The sequence below is a fragment of the Palaemon carinicauda genome, chromosome 32, assembly GCF_036898095.1.
Source record: "Palaemon carinicauda isolate YSFRI2023 chromosome 32, ASM3689809v2, whole genome shotgun sequence".
NCBI lineage: Eukaryota > Metazoa > Arthropoda > Malacostraca > Decapoda > Palaemonidae > Palaemon > Palaemon carinicauda.
The window spans coordinates 15938054-15944192 of NC_090756.1; the positions used below are offsets into that span (position 1 = coordinate 15938054).

General features: G+C 38.8%; 1 protein-coding gene across 1 annotated transcript in view; it reads left to right on the forward strand.

Moving 5' to 3' along the window:
- Positions 1 to 793: 793 nt before the first annotated feature.
- The window catches only part of LOC137625281 (zinc finger protein OZF-like), a 93936-nt gene continuing 88590 nt past the window's right edge, over positions 794 to 6139 (forward strand). The window contains exon 1 of the mRNA XM_068356083.1: positions 794 to 1047. The gene's annotated coding sequence lies outside the window, so the exon portion shown is untranslated. The remainder of the gene's footprint in view (positions 1048 to 6139) is intronic.

A 6139-nucleotide genomic window follows, 5' to 3' on the forward strand; every position in this document is an offset into this window, starting at 1 on the left:
TATCTCTTGTCCCATCTTGACATCCAATACCCCTCAAAGAGTAAAATTTATTCAGGGTGAGGATTGCTATGTGTCATATCAAAAAATATGTCCCCTGATATTATGTGATTATCCTTAAAGATATATTAAGGATACTCACGCCAGAAGTTAGAATTCTGGAAACCTATGGTTAATTCTCTGGGAGTATCACTGTTGCAAATATCCCTTAGAAAGCTACCTTAAGGAACCTTCCATCAGGACGACATGGCTGAGCTCAAAAAAGACATGGCTAAAAGAGAGGCAAGTCCAAATTGTAGGAAGAAGAGCTAAAATAAAACAGATTAAAGAATAAAATGGATGTATTATGAAGGGAAAACGGGAAACTGGTCCAAGATCGTCAAAGATTATAAAGGGAAGACTATAAAGTCGTTGGAATTTCCATAAATATTTTCCCTCGGTAGTAGAGCATGTTGGCAGCAGATGGTGCTGATCAGTTCGGTGTTTACATTCTGGACTAGAAAACTTCTATTGTCACTACTGTATAATAATGATAAATACATACTGTATATGATGTTTAAAAATGCATATTCTGTCTAAAAGAAAAAAATTACAGCAGTGTATTACTGTTAAGGGCTTGAGTACCATCATGGGAATCCCCCCTCCCCCAAGTGAATATTAGGCGAGTGTGTTATCGTTAGATGGCGCTGCTTTAAAAGCTAATAGCATGCTTCTTTTGTGAAGTAGCTTTTTGGTCTTTCTTTTCTTTTATCTTTATTCTTTATCTTTAAGGAATTTTGGGTCTGTGGGGGGTGAGTAACGAGACCTACTGATGGGAGGAACTCAAAATGGAACACAGAACGACACATGAGCTACAATTATGGTAAAATAAGACAGTGAGATTGAGAGGCTGAGAGCCCTCGTCTTCAGTTTGCCTTTAGACTTCGTGAGTGTTAAACATATGTGAATTGTGCTCATAAAATCTTCTGTGAAAAATCAAGTTACCCCCAGAGAGAGGTTATAGTGTTATTTTTTTTATTCTGTTAAGTCTATTTTGCTCCAAAAGATGAGGTAAATTTGACACCATCTCACCTTGGGTTTAGATGTGTCAGAAATTAACGTTTTTCACTCATATCCCTAAAGTTAGGTAGGCTAACAATGATATAAAGTGAATTGTTCAATCTTTAATTCTCTCCACTTATAAAGTTTTAGGCATATTCCCATTCGAAACGGTTTATTATCTTCCAAAGTAAAGTTTGCAATGGTTTTCAAACCATTTGAATACAGTTTTTGTCTACAGTTGATCTGTAGGTAATTTAGCTCAAATGAATGATAACATTTAGGCCTATGTCAAGTAGACCTAAGCAATAATTTAAATAGCTTACTGCCATTTTATTTTTTTACTTTGAATCTGTGGGTAATTGAATTTTACTTATATTAAGATTTTTGGTATTTTAACTTCTTAAGGAAATACAAGGAAATGGGTTTATTCGCCAAGTCTACAGTAATACTCTCTCTCTCTCTCTCTCTCTCTCTCTCTCTCTCTCTCTCTCTCTCTCTCTCTCTCTCTCTCTCTCTCTCTCTCTCTCTCGTTTATATAACAAGTTCGAACAAAAATTGAACAGCTCAAATGAGATAACATTTAGGCTTATGTCAAGTAGACATAAGCAACAATTTACCTCCATGTAACTACAGATATACACTTAATTGGCAGATATATACATCTAATTACATACAATTTTAATTGGCGTATATATGCCTATTGCTTTGAGCAATCTGTTCTGGATTCAATAAGCTGTCTTATCAATTGTCCTCTTGTAGTTTATTTATTTCTGTATTTCCCTTTTTCACCGGGCTGTTTTTCCCTGTTGGAGCCATTGGGCCTATAGCAGGATGCTAGCTTAGCTAATAGAAATAATAATAATAATCGGAGAGGATGGAGAATAGCAGAAAGTCCTGACAATAAATCGGAAGGGAGAAAGTAATATTAAGTTTGAGAATTACCGATAAAATCTAGTTTTATCTTAAGCAGACGAAAGCCTGAGAGAGAGAGAGAGAGAGAGAGAGAGAGAGAGAGAGAGAGAGAGAGAGAGAGAGAGAGAGAGAGAGAGAGAGAGTTGGTTACTCGTATTCCCTGGGGGAGGGAGATATACCAAGTTCTCTCATTGGAGGTTTCATCTCGAAGTGAATAGATATTGTATATATAGTTTTATTAGCCTTATTTCCTTTACTTTACTTGGATATAGAGATGCTGTTAATAGTTGTATTAGCTTTATTTTCTGCACTATAGTTGGGTATATAAGTTTTTATAGTTTATGTGGGGAAGATCTATTTTAACGTTGTTACTGTTCTTAGAGTATTTTATTTCAATTGTTCATTACTTCGCTTGTTTATTTATTTCCTTATTTCATTTCCTTTCCTTACTGGGCTATTTTTCCTTATTGGAGCCCCTGGGCTTACAGCACCCGGCTTTTCAAACTAGGTTTGTAGCTTGCATGAGTTTTCTTGTTTAAGGGTACACTCGGGCATAAGCCTACTATTAAGTCTAATGTTTCTTCCCCTTGTTTTATTGTATTTTTATAGTTTACATAGGAGATATTCATTTTAATGATACTGTTCTTTAGGATATTTTATTTGTCCTTGTTTCCTTTCCTCGCTGGACTATTTTCCCTGGTGGAGCCCTTGGGCTTATAGAATCTTGCTTTTCCAACTAGGGTTGTAGCTTAGCAAGTAATAATAATTATAATATATTTTTCTCTCACCTTCCGTCACATTCACTTGGGTCAGTTGTGGAATTATTATTATTATTATTATTATTACAATCTAAACTACAACCGTAGTTGGGTAAGCAAGATGTTATAACCCAACGGCTCCGACACGGAATAAATAGCCCAGTGAGGAAAGGAAATAAGGAAATAAATAAACGATACAGGAAGTAATGAACGATTAAAATAGATTAATTTAAAAACAATAACATCAAAACATATATTTCAAATATAAACTATAAAAAAAGACTTATGTCAGCCTGTTCAACTTAAATACATTTGCTGCAAGTTTCAACTTTTGAAGTTCCACCGATTCTTCCTAATCGGGTAGTTGAATCTGCAGAATTCTCTCTCTCTCTCTCTCTCTCTCTCTCTCTCTCTCTCTCTCTCTCTCTCTCTCTCTCTCTCTCTCTCTCTCTCTCTCTGATCAGAAAAGTTATATTTGCACCACCCATACTACTGTAGGTGCATTTGTTGTAAGCGATCAGAGGAAAATCTCCCACCATCACCAATCTGCAGTTGGCCAGCGTGGAGATGAAAACTGGTCAAACTCCAGACATGAATAAGGACATGTCTGAGACCTTTGTTTTTTGAGTGGACTGGAAAAAGCAGCATTTGTTAGTGTTTTATATATATATATATATATATATATAAATATATATATATATATATATATACAGTGGAACCTCTACACACGATCGTATCTACATCCGAATTTTCCAACATCCGAAGTAAAATTCGAGCAAATTTTTGACTCTACACCCGAATTTTATTTCGACACACGAAGTAGCAATTTTCGTCGTACCGGTTGTATCCGAATTTTTCGACACGCGAAGTACAATTCGAACACGTTCCGACTCTACACCCGAATGTTTTTTTCGACACCCGAAGTAAACAATACTCGTACGCGTAGTCGGTGCTCATAGCGCCTGAAGTGTTTTTTATTTCCGCCGATAGAAGGCAGCACATCGACCTCGGAGGGACGCTCAATTAGCGCGGCTTGGGTCAGTCCTCTGTTCTCGCCGGCTTCGTGTGGTTGTGCTCTTTGCGTTGTGATATTAACTGTGAATTAATCGTGATTTTTTACGTGCATCCATTAACGATAATTTACGTAAATCATGGGTCCAAAAAGGCTTAGTTTTGCCAGTGGTAGTGGTAGTGGTGAGAAAAGGAAGAAGGAAATGCTTTCTATAGAAATTAAGCAGGAAATTATTGAAAAACATGAGCGTGGCATCCGCGTGAGTGAACTTGCTAAACAGTATGGCCGTAATATGTCGACGATCTCGACAATCCTTAAACAGAAGGAAGCTATTAAAGCAGTGAAACCTTCTAAGGGGATCACTATAATTTCCAAACGCCGTACCCCTATCATAGAAGAGATGGAACGACTTCTACTAGTGTGGATTAAGGATAGAGAGATCGTTGGCGACACCATCACCGAAACAGTCATCTGCGAGAAGGCGCACGCCATCTTTACGGACTTGAAGGAGGAGAGCTCTGTGGGTGATGCTGGGGAGAGTTCAACCGAGCCTTCCTTAGATGATTTCAAGGCATCTCGTGGCTGGTTCGAGAAATTTAAGAAACGGTCCGGGATTCATTCAGTTGTTCGCCACGGAGAGGCTGCTAGTGCGGACACAAAGGCTGCAACTGACTTTGTTAAGAAATTCGAAAATATCGTAAAGGAAGAAGGCTACGTAGAGCAGCAGGTGTTCAATTGTGATGAAACCGGGCTGTTTTGGAAGAAGATGCAGAGTCGAACCTACATCACTGCTGAAGAGAAGAAATTGCCTGGGCATAAGCCAATGAAGGATCGGTTGACTCTTGCTCTATGTGCCAACGCTAGCGGGGACTTTAAAGTTAAGCCCTTGCTTGTTTACCATTCAGAGAACCCTAGGGCCTTTAAAGCACACAACGTCGATAAGGATCAGCTTCATGTTTTCTGGCGATCCAACTCGAAGGCCTGGGTCACTAGGCAATTCTTTGTGCAATGGGTAAACCAAGTTTTCGGTCCTTCTGTGAAGAAGTATCTTCATGAGCAGAAATTGCCTTTAAAGTGCCTGCTATGCCTTGACAATGCACCCGCTCACCCCCCCCGGACTTGAAGATGATATCTTCGATGAATTCAAGTTCATAAAGGTGCTGTATCTTCCACCAAATACCACCTCTATCCTCCAGCCCATGGACCAGCAAGTCATCTCTAATTTTAAGAAGCTGTACACCAAGCACTTATTCAAGCAGTGCTTTAATGTCACGCAAAGCACCAACTTAACTTTGCGTGAATTTTGGAGGGGCCACTTCAATATCGTGCACTGCTTAAAGATCATTGATCAGGCTTGGGTGGGATTAACTCGACGGACCCTCAATTCTGCATGGAAGAAGCTGTGGCCTGATGCAGTTTCTCCCCGAGATTTCGAGGGTTTTAACCCCGAACCTGATCCCGTGGTCGGTGCAGCGGAAGCCGTAGAGGAAATCGTCTCCCTTGGCAAGTCCATGGGTCTGGAGGTCGACGCAGATGACGTTACGGAACTCGTCGCCGAACATCACGACGAACTGACGACGGATGAGCTCAAGGAACTCCATGCTATGTCGGAGCACATGAGTGATGACGAGGAAGAGAGCGAGGAGGTAGAACATGTGTTAGGTTCAGCGCAAATAAAAGAGGTGTTAGGAAAATATCAAGACGTGGTCGACTTCATCGACAAATACCATCCAAAGAAATTGCAGGTTTGTCGTGTAGTTTCTCAATTCGATGATGTTTGCCTAACGCACTTTCGAAACATTCTGAAAAGCCGTACGAAGCAATTATCTATCGATGCTTTCTTTAAAAAAACTGCGAAGCGAACTCGCGATGAAGAGGATGTAAGTGAACCGAAGAAAACGGCAAAGAGTGAAGAGGAAGAAAGTGAAACACAGAAAACGGAAAAGAGTGAAGCAAAAGAAATTCAGTCAATTTTAAATGTAAGTGATAGTGATTAAAATTACGTAATCATCAAAAAGAAAAAAAGAAAATGTAAAAAAAAATATAAAATATAAAAATAAAAAAAAAATAAGCTAAGTTATGTTAAAGTTCACTTAGTGTAAGTTAGAATAAGTTACGGTAGTGTTACGTTTATCGTAGTTAACCTCTCTACCTCCTCGCCGTCCGTCCGTCTCCTCTCTCCTCTCTGCGTAGCGAAGACGAACAACACCTGCGCTGGAGTTTCTAAGGTAAAGTGACGCTAAAAACCCGTTTCTTATTTATCATTTTTTGCTAATTCTTCTTATTTACATGTCTATTCTTCTTATTTACATGTCTATTATCTAATTTAGTGTTCATTATTCTCATGGGAAAATTATGTGTAATAGTTTATTAAGAAGTTATCATAGGTTTTTGGGCTCAACCACGGATTAATCCTATT